Genomic DNA, 15,872 nt, shown 5'->3' with positions numbered 1-15,872 from the left:
ACTAATTCCTCAGTCTTTTGAGATATCGATCCGAAATTTTGTATACGTCCTTTCCTCTCCAAGAAGCTGCTCATTTGGCGGAATCGCCGATATTGGAAAACTATAGCATGTAGCTGCCATACAAACTGAACGATCGGAATCAAGTTCTTGTAAGAAACCTTTTGTATTTGTTAAGGGTATTATAGCTTCGGTGCAACCGAAGTTAACGTTTTTTCTTGTTTTATAAATTTTTTGTACACAAAAGCTCATAAATATTTCATTTTTAAAAATGTTCAATGCACTTTATAGAGGATTTAACGGCAGGGGTGTATTAGTTCGCTCAGAGTATCCAAAAGGATTATTTGCGCTAACAAAAGCAAGTGAAGGCAATAGACTTATAAATAATAGAATTAATTCGACGAATTCTTGAAGAATTACGGAGAAAAGTAAATTTGTCAAAATTAATTTTCGATGCCTTTTTTCGTTTATGTTTAAGTGTTTCAAATTCAAAGGCAAAATAATATTTTAGAAAAAAAAATGCGAAAACTTTTGAGCGTGGCAGTTGTATGCGAATCAAACGAAGTAAAGGAATAATAAAAATTCCAAAAGTATGAAAAGAGTAATACATTTTAAAATTTCAAAAAAAAATATTCAAAAAAACAACAAAAAATAAAAATAATAAACATATTAAAACTAAATAGCTGCTTACAAAATTATATCAAATAATTGTTGATATAAATAAATGAATTTTAAAATTTAAATTAAATAAATATATGTATTGTTTTTTTTTCAATTTAAAAGTTCATTATATTATATTAAATATAGAAAATTTTATATTTATATTTTTTTTATATTTCATATTAATATATTTTTAAATTTTTAACTTCCCGCTAAGAAAATGGAAAATTTTCTAAAAATCGGGAAGATATTGGTTTCACCCCATTTTGCAAAAATCGAGTTCTCAACAGATCTCGACGTTCTGAGGGTCGAGGAAGCTTCCCCGAACATTTCTACGATGATGTCCGTATGTCTGTATGTATGTGTGGATGTATGTGTGTGTGTGTGGATGTATGTGACCCTCTTATAACTATTAAACTGCTCAACCGATTTGAATAAACTAAACGGCATTCCAAAGGGTTTCATTGCACTTGAAATCGTTTTTTTTCGAATTTTTTCCAAACGACTTGACCGATCGACACCAAAAACTAATCAGTTCTAAACCTTGAAGAAACACATCGTTTGCCGCAAACCGGGTCGAAATCGGTTGATTTACTTGCTAGATATCGAAAACGAAAAATTTCGAAGAGCTCAAAAGCAGTGGAAAAAACGAAATTTGAACGTTAGCGTATGAAATTAGAGGGAAGTTGCAGGAATGGCCCTTGAGGCCAACCGTTTTCCACATTTTTTTTATATTTTTTTTTATATTTTTAATTTTTTTTCCAATTTCAAAGTTCATTATAAGCACATTATATTAAATATAGAAAAAATTAAAAAGAAAAAATTTTATCCAACATTTTATTTTTAATGTATTGTTATTTTTTCGTTTTCTCATCCTCACTTGTAGTTTTCTTAACATAAATTTCGCCAAACATGCATTTCTCCATTTTTGTTTAAAATGTTTAAATACAATGCAAATTTTCCACCACATTTTACAAGCAAATATTATTTCTCACCAATAGCTTTTGCAAACAATTAAATATGTAAATTTTTTCAACAAAATTGCATACTCGAATACCTATTTGGTCTTAGCGCATAGGAAAAAAGAAAGCAACGCACACTTTTGAGATTCTCTAATTTATGCGGAACAACAGCGGCTGACAAGCATTTAAATACTGACGCCACGTGCACACCTGGCGTCGAATTAAATAATGCTCAAGCGGAAAAACAATAATATAAAAGCATGCGCATGCTACAAGGAGCATATACCAACATACACATACACACATATATATACATGCACGCACATTTGTGGTATCCACGCAAGTAACTGCGTGTTCTAACGGGAGAAATGTGCGAATCAGCTATGGCAAGCGGCAGACCTTTCACCAAACACTCACTTAAAGTACTAAAATCGAATGTCATTGAATATCCTTGACTTATCAAATGGGATGAGGTTAAGATATTGCCAGCACCCAGGTGCTTTATTGACCTTTCTGGCAGGCTAATTCAATATATTCCGAGCACCTGCTTGTACTTCAATTTAATTTTCCAGAAAAGTACGAAAATGTTTCATGCCAAATGTGCGTAATGTATGTATTTGTAGCCATTGAATTAAACCCCCTGTGCCCATAAATCGCGCCAAAATGGCACAAATTGACAGTTATGTGGTTCATCAATTTCGCCTGCACTTAGTTTTCAGCTGGCTTTCTTATTTCATTTGCAAGTGTTTAGGTGAGTGTGTGGGTTTGTATATATATTTAACATTATTCGCAAACCTATATTGTTGCATGAGTAGTTGCCATTTGTTGATTTATGTGTAATTTATTTTTAAATTGATAAAAGCCGGCAGTGGTTGTTGCTATTTATGCGTGTTTTTTTGTGTATTTATGCATTGGTGTGTGTGTGTCTGTGTGCGATAAGTTGTCACCTAAGGTCATTGGCACCATTGCGCCTTCACTAAATGCATTGAAATGCGATACAAAAAGACACAGACACGCATGTAAGTATGTATGTTGCAACGAGAAATAAAGAACAATAATTAAAAGTAAAGCAAAAGCGAAAATAATTTAATAAATTACAAAGCGAACAGCTTAAGACACAAAAAACATTGTCAATTGAAATGTCTTAATACTCAAGTGCCTATTTGTGGCACACACATATTTACATACATACAAACGAACGCACATAAAATAAGGTAGACATAAAAAAAATACATTTAATGGTATGTACATACTTTGCGCGTGCTTTTGTTATTTGTTGTTTTTGTTGGTTTAGTTGCATTTATTACATCACTTGTAGACTTTACTTTTGGCGACACTTTGCTGTTGCTCGAGTGTTGGCTAAAAAAACGAAAACTTTGCCGGTTTTGTGCGGGAAATGTGCGCCGGCGCGTCGCCCAAATGCACCACACGAACCAAATTTACAAAAACAAAATCAACATTTTTTCAAATAAAACATAGCGAAGCCACTTCATCACATTTCAACGCCTCACAATCAAGAAAAAAGCGCAAGAAGATTTACTGTTAAAACAATGTGCCAAAAAGTTGGACACCTAAGTGCCATCGAGCACACAAACAAGTGTGTAAGTGGTCGTGTAATTGCGCTTAAGTGCAGTGGTAAAGCTCAAGTGATCGAAATTTCCACTGCAAGTATTTATAACCTTGCGCGCTTGTAACTTACGTGGCACTTTGCTCACCCAACCCACAGCTATTGATGTCCTTTATTTATGACAACGACACGAATGAAACAAAATGTACTTTAAGTTTGTACATACATATGTGTGTATGTAGTAATCGCTTTTTTATTTGCATGTCAGCAATTAAATTTCAATTGCCGCCGAAAAACGAGCGTGCAACTGTAAATTAGGGAACACAGGAGTAGCAGGAAAGCAAGACCAAGGCAAAGCAAGGCATGTAGCAAGGAAATGTGCGTGTGTGTGCCACCCAAAAGGGCGAGCGGTTACAAATTTGTTTGTTTTCCTTGTTGTTGTTGCTCATAAGCGGCGACAATTTAATTAGCGTATTTCCATGTGCTCACGCAATCGTCAAAGGCCACTTGAATTAATAGGTTTCCTTATATTGTTTACGAGTCTCGATGAATTTTTAACGATCGAGGGTTGCGTGGTTTATCAGTTTTATTTTATATTTATTATTTTTTATTTTCTCGTGCGCAAATAGCTTTTAAAGTGTGTCTTTTAATTTAATAAATTGCTTATGTTAAGTTTATTATGCTTTTAGGTGGCAACTATAAATCGTGAATTAAGCGAATCTAAAGTAGAAAAATATTTGGGTGCCGCTGAGTGTTGTGGTTTACAATTCCAAGCAAGTAAATGTTATTAGGCAGACCATACTGTTAATATATTTAGTGGAGAAGGAAAGCATTTTATTTTCAACTATCGACAGACATGCGGAAGTTGAAGGGACAATAATTGTATTATGAGCGAAATCAGTTCGATAAACTCTAACTAAACCAGCAACTTAAATATAATCTCAAAAGAATAACAAATAACCTAGGTGTTCAACCCACATTAACCGAAAAGAACTTAATTTGCCCATGTTTTTATGTTACAAAAATCCTTGTACAATTTACACCTTTGTACTTTATCTTGACAAAACTCATTTCACAACAAACATTGCGCAAAAAGTGCTATAATAGCTGAACACAAGAGATTTCATAGAAAATGTCGAAAATTTATATTTCTTGTTATCCCTTTTTCAGCGCTCACACGTTACTAAAATCAGCAAGTAAGGATTCATGCTAAATGTAATAGTGGGCACTATATAACAAATATGATAAAAATCGTTATGACGTTGTCGCGTGTCATATATTAGCTTAGTCTTTCGAAGTCTTTTTTGTAATAATCATATTAACTAAACCGACAGAATTTTTTGAGGTTAGTATAACAATATTTATTTTAAAATAAAAGTAGTCTTTAATATGAATTAGAAAAAGGTTAATAATAATCAATTTTTCTGTTCGAATCTCGCGCTGTCTACAATTTTTGCACAGAAACTACGAATAAAACCAAAAAGTTGAAATTAATTTCTTGCTTGATCTTGCTGAAATATATATGTATAATATTAAAGCGCAATGTGAAGTTCTTACAGAAACCCCTTTCACTAATTTCTGACATTTTTCGGTCAAGTGAAGAGTGCCACGCCTACGCTGAATGAGATAAAACGCCCTCGTTGCCAATTAATGGAAAGGCGAAATTCACAGCTGGTTGCAAGATCGTCCACAACATAGTGGTAATCTGAAATGCATAATATGTATGTATGTGTGCATGTGCGCTGTGTGCGTGTGTGTGGCAATGTAAGTGAAGCGATAACCTTAAATTATCAAATTAGACCAAGCACAAGCTTTAGGGCCAATTTGGCATAAAGTAATCAAACCAAACGCAACATGCAACACACACTTGTTTTCAACTCAACGCCTGCCACACATACACACGCACATACAGGCATGCTTGAGTAAGCGCCGCAGACTGCAAAACTAAAGAGAGCAAGCATGAAAAAAATTACCAAAACACATATATGTATACATATATACTTATGTAAGTATGGGTGTAAATGTGTGTGTGTACATAAGTTCACTGTTGTGGCTCCGGCAGCCGCCTAATTATAATGGCTGCGCAAATTTCCTCGTTTTGTACGCATTTAATTATAGTAATCGCTTGAAAATTGCCCAAAAATCGAGACAAATGTAATTGCGGAACAAACACACAGCAACCAGCAACGTGTAGCAAACATGCCCACAACAATAACAACACACTTGCTACAAGAAATGCTTAAATGAATTGCGCGCTTTGTCTACCTTCACTTACTGACCAACATTTTACGAACTGTAAATGCGCTCGGAGGGGCGGCAAACACGCACACACTCACACACATGCATGTGTGGCGCACAGAAGGTGGCACCGCGCTGCTGGCTAGCCGGTCAGGCAATCAGCTGTGGGCAGTCGGTCAATTGTGCATTCAAGTATTGTCGAAATGAATGACTGACTGAGTCGCCGCACAAATCATTGAGTGACTGGGCTGAGCAACGCACCGCCGTCGCCGCCTAATGAATAACCGAACTTTGTGCCGCGAAACCAGTGACACAGCCACATACAAAATACCATACATTGCAGCAATGCCTTGTAAAATATGTGCTACGGCACATGCACGACTGGGTGAGCAACAAGTGCTAAACCTGTTTAACCTAAATTCCTGAAAATTTGTATCGAGAAAATTAAAGAAAAAACAACAAAACTGAAGCAAAAAGTATCGAACACCCGAAAGTAAGACTAATTTAAATGGAGTCAGGTCGTAGGGGCGGCGCGCCAAAGCAAAGCGTGAATCGCACGATAATGAAATCGGAGCTGTAGCCGAGTGGAAACTGGAAAAAAATGTCGAAAATAAAAATAATTAAAATCAAAATCAAAATACAGTAATTTTATGAATAAGTAAGCGAGATTAAAAAAAAATTAAATTAGATTATAATAAGAGTAAATATTTGAAAAAATAAAAAATATAATGTAAAGAAGTTTAACAATCACAGTATGCAAAAACTTATAGCAAAATAAATTATGGGCACACGCGTTAATGGGCAGCAGTTCGGTATTAAGACATAAGAGCTCTTTGAGTTGGAGCTTGACTGGCTGAATCAAACAAGTAGTCAAAAACTTGTATGCACATTTTTAAAAATTAGAAAAAAAAAATTTAAAACGAAAATTTTGATACAAAATAAATTAGTAATAAATAAATAAAAAATGTATAGCGAAAAAATAATTTTCAAAAAAATGTTAATGATTAACAAAATAAAAATAATGAGACGAGAAAAAAGTTAAACTAAAGCCTTAAATCACAAATATAATGCACCAAACAAGCTTGAAAATTAAAAATAAAACAATTATGAATTTATATATAAATAAATTCTACAAAATAAAAAAATATATTTAAAAGAAAAATAAGGTTAAACATAACACCGAAAACACCAAATTTTAAAAATTATTAACATATTATTTAAGCCAAAAAAAATGCAAAAAAATGAAACAAATAAAATTGTATTTAAAAAGTTAAAAAAAAACTTGTTATTAATTAACAGGTTTTTTTTATACTCAAACTGTTCCGGTTTTTTTTAGGAAAAACAAATTATAGCCCACAGTGATTTACGTATTTGTATATATAAAAATTAAATTCAAAAAATTATGAGTAATAAAATGTTGATAATAAATAAATAAATGTTGTTAATTTTGTTATAAAATCAGGGTTTCGTCTTTTTTTAATCAACGAAATTTTGAATTAATACTTGAAAATTTAATTTGTAATCTCAAAATCTGAATTAACATTTGATAGAATATAAATTGTGTAAGTTTGCCGACCACAGCTCTAGAGTATTGAACATGATGGCGCTGTGCGTGCTGTAGTCTAAAATGGTGGAAAAGACAGTACATTCAAACAAAATTTTTATTAACTTTTTATTAAAACTTATTATTAAAAAAAAATTATTAAACTTGGTATTAAAATATTTTTCCAATCCGATATTTGCTATAACCTTTTTTTTCTGTCAATCCGATCTTTGGCTTCAGAAATTTGAAATTAAATTTAATTAAAATTTTCTGGAATACAAAGTAAAAAAAATAATAATTTATACATTAATTTTTATTACATTATTTGCAACCCTGTATAAAATTAATGTAAAAGTCACTAGCTGAACTTTCATTCGAATAAAGAAACTTTGCAAAAATTAAGTAAAGCTTTTCAGCTTTCCGAAATTTAAATAGTTTAATTATATTAATTAATTCAACTGCTATTTATATATAAACATTTTATCAAAACTTTTATTTATTTAATTATTTATTATAATTTTATTTGTGAAATTTTTTACAATTTTAATTTCCTAATATAAAATATTTTTAATTAAAACATAAGTTATTGATCTAAGCCTATAATGCTTTTGGTTCGCTCATACTTTTTCTGCTTTAAATATATTTTTTTAATTTCCATATTCATTAAAAATATTTTATTTAAGAATTATTTTATTATATTTTTATTTTTTATTTAAGTTTTAGTTTTAAAAATATAGTGTGTTAGTTTCTTAATCTTCAATTATTTTCTTGCTTATTTTTCCTCACATCCATTACAACGTTTTCCCTTTCATACATAATTTTTTGATCCCTTCTGTCGCTGTCAACCATTCTTTCACCTTAAGAAATAGCGCTAGATTAGCATTTGATAATTGTCTCGACGCTGTTTAATTTCTACCGAAAACCAATTGCTTCCAAATTTCTGCCCTATTAAATATTTTTTTGTTTGTATGTGTATTTTTCTCTAACGGCATGAATTTACTTGACAACAATGATTATTTTTGTTATTGTACGCTGATTTTGACATTATAACATATGCACACATAGGCCTAAATAAAACTCTAACAATGGAGCTGCGAATAGGCCAAATTATATTCATATGTACATATTTACATACATATATAATTCCATAGAAAATAACAAAGTACAAAATCGCAACAACAACAACAAATGAGAGTTAACTATAAAATATGTAGCAGCAGCAGCAGCTCTTGTTTGCTCGACTATTTGAGTTGGAAATGTGATATTTTTCCAAAAAACTAAACTAAAAATTCACGGATTATGCAATTGCAGATATGTGTGTATATATGTATGTATGGATGTGTGTGATATTGTGTAGCTTTTTGTTGGTAGTTATTTCATTTGCTTTTTCCCTTTAGTGCGTTTCTAGCGTGTCATGTGCTAAATGTTGCATAGTTTATTGGTATGAGTGCATGTGTAGTATATATGTTTGTATGTATATAAGTGTGAATGCGTATGCTCGCAAGTTTTCAAAGTTACTATGTACCAAATTGTAATCGTTGCTTTCATATTTATTTTAAATTTTTTTATTTTTTTTGCAGGTTATCCGTTTTCAACCCGCCTGCCAGTTTTAATTGACAGCGCCTGTCAGCCGCTTTCAAATTATTAATTTATTTTAATTGAATATTTACAACTTTTTATTGTCTTCACTAATTAGATGCGCCCATTAATTTCCAAAAATAGTTAAAATGAATGAATACATTCAAAAGGCCTGCATTCAGCGTACGAAATAGGCTGGAAAATACAAAAACGACTGGCTAGTACAAAAATAAAAATTATGTTTAAAAAAAATTGATGCATAAATCTGGTTTAAAACTCACTGACAAAAAAAAACTAATTTTCAAATTTATGTGAAGCACAAACAGTATATAGCAATGCATATTCATTGTATTATTGTAAAGGCCTGCTACAAATCAAATTATGTGGAATAATTGCCAAGCACTCAAATTTTGAATGTCACAACATGTTCAGTGTACAGTAGCTTGAAGTATGCAATTAATTAACAACGCGGCATTCTCTTTTATTTTTTTATAGTTATTTTTTTATACTCTAGCAAAATGTTGCTACAGACTATAATAGTTTTGTTCCCCTAACGGTTGTTTGTATCACCTAGAAATAATCGAGTTATATATAGGGTTGTGTATATATAAATGATCAGAATGAAGAGACGAGTTGAATTCCGAGTGACTGGGACTGGACATAGGGGAGGACGATTGCGTAGATGAGCGATAAACTATACTATAAGTAAATATGCTATAGACATAAAATTTTGCACCTGAGATGGCACGAAAGAGTTTTATTGTAGCCGGTGTCAAATTTGGACGATGGCCGTGGTGGCGATCAAATTTATCCTGAGATTCCTACATTACAATGCGGGAAATTGGTGAAATCAGACAAAATATTACCAAAAATTTAGTTTTTAAAATTATTAGACAAATTGCTTCCAAGAAAAACATGTATTGCAATATAAAATAAATTTTTTAAATAAAAGGCTTAAATAGTTTGTTGAATATAATGCTTTAATATAGTATTTTTTATATGAACCGTTTTGCACAATCGCCTTTAAATATATACATACGAATGTTCACTTACTTACACTACTGTATAAAAGTATGCAACTAGTTTAATACTTTGCTACAATTTCTGTGACAACTAAGCTTTTGTGTGTAGAAGTACATATCTTTCTATGTATTTAAGTACTCATATTCATATGCACGTGTATTTAATATATATGCAAATGCAACACTGCATATATTCTTGCTTATTTCACTTATAAACAACTGTCTAATTATTGTAGTATGAAGTGACACATATTTCTTGCGCTAACAACCGAGATTTGTAAGACACACTAAAAGCCAACAAAAACTAATGAATAGAGGCAACAAATGCTGCTTGAAATATGTGTGTGCTTCCGTGAGGAATTTACGCACTTCATTTCAAAGAGGCAAGTGTGACACATTAAACAGTTAGCAATGAAATTTTTATACACCAAATGGAGAATAACGCAATATGCGAAGCACTATAATATGAAAAAAAAATAAAAGATATATAGGTACATGAAAAACACATGTGTAAAGATAAAACCGTTGGTTTGAACATAGATCGTTATGAACTTACTCAGCTTTACTGAATTTGTTTATGATCTCTACGCAAAAATAACTGTCTTGATTAAAGTGAAATATCCAAAACTTTTTGCTGATTTTTCCCAAACCAAAAAGATTCGCCTAATATCGAAGAATTTATGTCTCAGTTGTTAATGTGTCCTAAACAAAAGGTCCAGCAACTTAAGTAAATCAGATATACAGTTAAAAGCTTTAAGGCACCTATACCCTCATTATACCCGAGTGAACATACTATTTAGCTACATTTGAGAACCAGTTTCGGCAACGAGTTCATCTATGTCAGGACCAAGGCCGTTGCTGACGGTGTAACACGGTTGTCTGTTTTATTAGAAACCCTTGATATTATAGTTCAAGTAGAACAGACTCTTGCTTTTTCATGCACTTTATAGGCGTACGTATATCCCTTATAGAATAAATCGTGAACGTAATGTAAGGCGAAGATACAAATCACTTCAAAGACCATCTCCTTTTATTCTGGGTTCATTGTTCCACTTCTATTCTGATATATATTTCAACTATATATATATTAAGTAGAACAATCACAGAATTACTATATATAACATATGTACACTAATGAAAAGGTAATTAATTAAATATTTGGCAAAAACTGTGTACTCGAAAATGTACGTCAAAGGTAAAAAAAACTGACAGAAAACGACAACGAAACAAAAACGTAACGGAAATATCACAAAAAAAATGCCAAAAACTACAAAATATAAAAATAACAACAACCACTATAAAAACAATCGCGCACAACGAACTTTTTCAAGTGAAGCGCGCAACTTTATAGGCGAACGAATGTGCATGCGCCCGCCACCAAGCGCGCATATATATAATAATATATAATACATACATATGTATATACATGAATTACCACAAAATGTAAGGCACATGCAAGTGCGCTAAGATGCTGACGCTGTCGCTGCCGCCGCCCGTTGTCGCGATGAGGTTAGCAAAGTGTTCAGGGCAGCAGACAGCGGCATAGATACCACAACACGCAGCAAACAACAGCCACCAGCATTTAGACCAGCGATAAGGGGCAGCATCAATAGGCAAGCGATATTATGGCGCACACGGTGGGTAGCGGTGCAAGGCGCGCGTCGGACAGTTGTCACTGAATGGCGCAAAGTAGAGCGATGCCACTGACAGACTGACTGCATGCCAGCGGCGAGTGTAAATGAAGCCAGAGGGCCGTGCTAGGGGCCAGCAGAGCACAACGCGGCAGGCAATGGACATCAACTAAAAACCAAAACTGCCAACAGACGACAAACCGCAAAAAATGTAAACTGAAGATGAGTGAAGTAGCGTGCGATATGTTGCGCGAGAGCGTTAGAATTGCATAGCGCGCTGGCCGCATGGCATTGTCGCTGACGTTGCGTATTAATAGTTAAGGCGCTTCGTTGTTGGTAAACGTGCGTACGCAAGTGTTTTAATATATACGCTGAGAGCACACGCTTACGTAGATAGGCGCGCACGTATGCGTATGTGTGAGCACGCTTGTACATGTGCGATTGTAATTTCTGGCATCGCGCAAAGTGCATGACTTTTAATTAGACTGCAATAAATGCAGAAATGAAGTGGCAACCACTAAACAAATATTTATGTGTTTGCCGGTGTCGACGTGCCGGCCGTGTGTTAGCTACGTTGTAGATAAGCGCGCATATATTATTTCCGTGCGCGCGTACATGTGTGTGGCTGCACATTTGTCTATTTGCATGATTGCGCTGGTCGCCAACGATGCAAATCGATCAATTGAAAGCGTGTGCGATAGCTTTGATATTGTCTTTTTTCGTTTTCGCTTTCCTTAAAAACGTTGTTTTTCGAACATTATCTTTTGTTTAGTCATTTCTTTTTTGGCGTTTCGCGACACTTCTTCGCTTTCATTTAATTACTTACGCATTTGTGGGGTGTTTGCACACAATTCGGACAGCATTTCTGAGCACACACTTGCATATATGTACATGTTCACATATTTATAGGCGCATAAGCTTGCAAGTAAACACATATGTTTGTGACGCTGTACGTTGCGCTTAAGGGGGCGTTTGGGGGTATGCCAAAAAACTAAAATAGTTAAAACAATTTTAAGTGAATTTATTTTCGTCTAGCGCGCCGCAGCACAAAAAGCAAATTGATGAAAAATTTGCCGACCCAAAGAAAATACACCAACAACTTTGAGGCAACTGCATGCACAAACAGAAAACAAATTGAAAACGTTTAGGTGTTGCTAAATACCTTTGCTTGACGTCGCTTTGAGCATAATATAATATGCATATATATGTATGTATAGGTGAATACACATACACACAGACGACTGCGATGATGCTGTGCTACACACACACATACATACGCGCTTATTTTATTGCTCTTGCTGGGCTACCGGTTCGTCGCGTCCGCTTCGTTGGCTATCTGGCGACAACTCACTTAAATTTGAAGTTAAAGCGTAAAATATTCACATGCACACACACACACATATACATCAATTATAGAAAAATACATAAATTGCGTATATTAAAGCTATAAAAAGCTAAAGGCGCAAAATGACAACGAGAGTTGACAAAAGGCAGACATATTTTTTTAAGGCTCTCACACACACATACACAGACGCACACATGCACGCATATTAGGCACTTAAACAACACAGAAATAATTTTTCAGAAAACTGTAAAGTTTACTGCATGGACCTAGGCCTAAGTTAGGTAATCGGCTACGCACGCATACATACATAAGCGCATATACAGCGACATGTACTTGTGTGTGCTTTTTAAGATAAATATAGTTGTTGTTTAAAAGTTTAATTGCTGGCGTAGAAGTATACAAACACTGCAGACGTCATTTGTTGTTAAGCAGACAATGCCAGCAGTAACCAAAGCAGAATATATTACTTTAAAATATTTACAATTAATTAATAAAAATTTTGACGATAAATATTGAAAAAAAAAATTATATAACAACATAGTTAAACAAATCAATTTCAAGGAAAGTCATTCCCACAGATATTATGTGAAACGTTAAAATATTCTCAAAAATATTATTTTAAATTTTCAATTATGCAAAAATTATTAAAAAACAATAAATAATTATAAAAACAATAAAAACATGTATAATTAAGAAAATTTTAAGAATAAAAATTTAAAAAATGTTCACGATAAATATGAAAATATTTAAGAAATTAAAATCTTGTTATAATTAAAAATATATATTTCAAAGAAAACTATACTCGAAATTATTTCTTCAAATTTTTAATTATGAAAAAAAACTAAGAAAATAAGGAAAATAAAATTTTATAAAAAATTGTTATCTAAAATAATTTTTAAAAAATTTGTAGTGAAAAATATGAATGATTTAAATCACTTCTAATTTAGAAAAAAATTTTGGAATTAAAAAATGCCAAATTTCAAGAAATAAATGTATATATAATTCTTTAGTATTTTACTTATCTACTTTTTTTTCACACTCTCTGTGACAAATCTTCACCGCTTCACTGCTTGAACCATTTGCTCGACGTTTGTGTGACCAACTCGTACACACACACGCAAAAGTACACGGTTAGCTCGTGCAGAACGCTCATCAACCCGGCACACCTTCAAGGTGCTGAAGCGCGATTTTCCCGGGAAGTATTATTTTTACGTTTTCCTTTCAATTGTCATTTGCTTTCTTGCTTTAATTAAAATAGTACACATACAATATACTATATGCATATGGTATACATATCTAAATACTTGGCTTCTGTCGCGACGTGCAGCCCTTTCATGCACCGCGCGCAATTGGAATATTTTACATACTTGAACAATTGCTTCCGCTTAAAAATGCCAGACATAACTAAATGGAGATATACATATTATATATATATATATATATATACAGCAGTGTATAAGTATGCAACGGTTGAAGCTGTATATAGAAGCCTATGCCAAACAAAAGGAGACGCACAATTAGTGGCAGTGCGGCGTTATAGCGGAAATATTTCGAATAATCTTTTTATACTTTATTAATATATGTTTTTTACAAAGATCTTATTAATAAAAAATACTTCATATATATAAAAATTATTTTACTATTTCTTCATACTGAAAAAATCATAATAATTATTATAAAATGTTCAGAATTTTCATTAATGCGTAATAGTATATTTTGTAGATATTATTTAAATTTATTAAATATAATAATATTGTATTAGTTTTTAATTGTTTTGAAAATATTAAAATTTGTTTTTAACTTTTCAGAAACAAAAAATTTAAAAACCTTAAACTACGTTTTTAGTTCTTTTAATAAAGATTTCAAACTCCAAAGATTTCTCCTATATTTTTGAATTTTCCAAACATAATACATATACCTCTCATTTTGAAAAAAAAAAATCAATAAAATATATACAAAAAACTCCAGCCAACTCAATTGTTTATTTAGAAAACCCCAAAAACAAATACACATACAATAAAACGTTCCAATCACATTATCATTGTAAACATAGATTCAAATAGAATTTACTGACACTGCAACAGCTCTCTTACTTACAAAAGCATTTTTGTCTAAATATAAACCATTGGTAATTACTATAAGTATGCTATATCTTTATATCAGGAAGTTCAATGCGTTATACACAGTTGATAATTAATAAGTTGGCGCGACTCAAATGTAAAAATAAACAAACAAACAAAAAAGTGAGGATACACTGAACAAAAAAGTTTTATTTAATAAAAAAAACCATATATTGCGAATTAAGATAATGAAATGTAAAATATATCATATGGCGGTTGAAATATATTAAAATAATTTACTAGTACATATACAAATTACAAATAGTAGATTTTAGTATAAATTTATTAAGATGAGCAAAAATAACACACTCACAACATTAAATCACAAAAAATACACGGCAATTGTCACAATTTTGCCCAACTAGTAAGGAAGATATGCTTCACACACATACATGTAATTATGTATTTAAAAGAAATTTAAATTCAAATGCAAATACTTTCTTTTAACTACACGCAAAACGAACGTTTGCCACTTTGCCGGATTTTCCCCGCAAATGCGGGTCAAGCATCTAATTGAAGTGTCACACATGACAGTTGAGTATGCTGGCCACACTGGTGCAAGCATTTGTTGGCAGCTACATAGACTTGTGTGCGAAAAGAAATGCAAATAATTGAAAAATATTTAAATAGTTGCATTCAAAGGCGAAAACGTATGTTTGTGTTATTTTAAGAAATTTTAATGTAAAATGCTGTTGATTTTTGTCATTAGCGCAAAATATTTGCTGTCAACGCGAATTAGTTTGGAGGCTAATGGAATTAAATGCAAAGAAACAAAGAATTAGAAAGTGAAAATTCGAAATTTTTTATAACTTGTGATATTTAAATAATTTTAGATAGGTTGTGAATAGCGGTTTTTTTTTATAAAAATAGTAAAAATTATTTAAAAAAGATAGAATTAATTTTGTAAAAAATAATTTACAAATATTTTAACATAATTAATATAATTAAAAATAGTTTTTTTTTTCGATTTGATTATCTCAGCATTTCAGCTATTTTTTTTTTTGTCGTGTATGGCAAACAACCGTTAACAGCCGCTATTCATTGCCACAAGAATGACAACTAACAACCATGCAACACACATATATTTTACGCGCATTTACTACTTTAGTTTTGGGCAACTGGCTTCCTTAGTCTCCCCTGTTTCCGCTTCCCTCTTATCTACTTATCTACCAGAAAGGCTCTCATAACTGCACCAAACCAAAAACACAC

General features: G+C 32.2%; 1 protein-coding gene across 5 annotated transcripts in view; it reads right to left on the bottom strand.

Annotated features, from left to right (window-relative positions):
* bnl (fibroblast growth factor branchless) overlaps positions 1-15,872 on the bottom strand; it is a 162,320-nt gene that overhangs the window by 131,743 nt on the left and 14,705 nt on the right. Inside the window, exon 1 of one of the 5 annotated variants that reach the window (XM_070111441.1) lies at positions 2,873-4,173. The exons of the other annotated variants lie outside the window; for them this stretch is intronic. The gene's annotated coding sequence lies outside the window, so the exon portion shown is untranslated. Of the gene's footprint in view, positions 1-2,872; positions 4,174-15,872 lie in introns of those variants that run through there. 5 annotated transcript variants of the gene reach the window in all.

This window comes from Bactrocera oleae, chromosome 2 (genome assembly GCF_042242935.1).
Source record: "Bactrocera oleae isolate idBacOlea1 chromosome 2, idBacOlea1, whole genome shotgun sequence".
NCBI lineage: Eukaryota > Metazoa > Arthropoda > Insecta > Diptera > Tephritidae > Bactrocera > Bactrocera oleae.
Note: the sequence above shows the minus strand (reverse complement) of the source record. Positions and strands in the feature narration are given on the sequence as shown.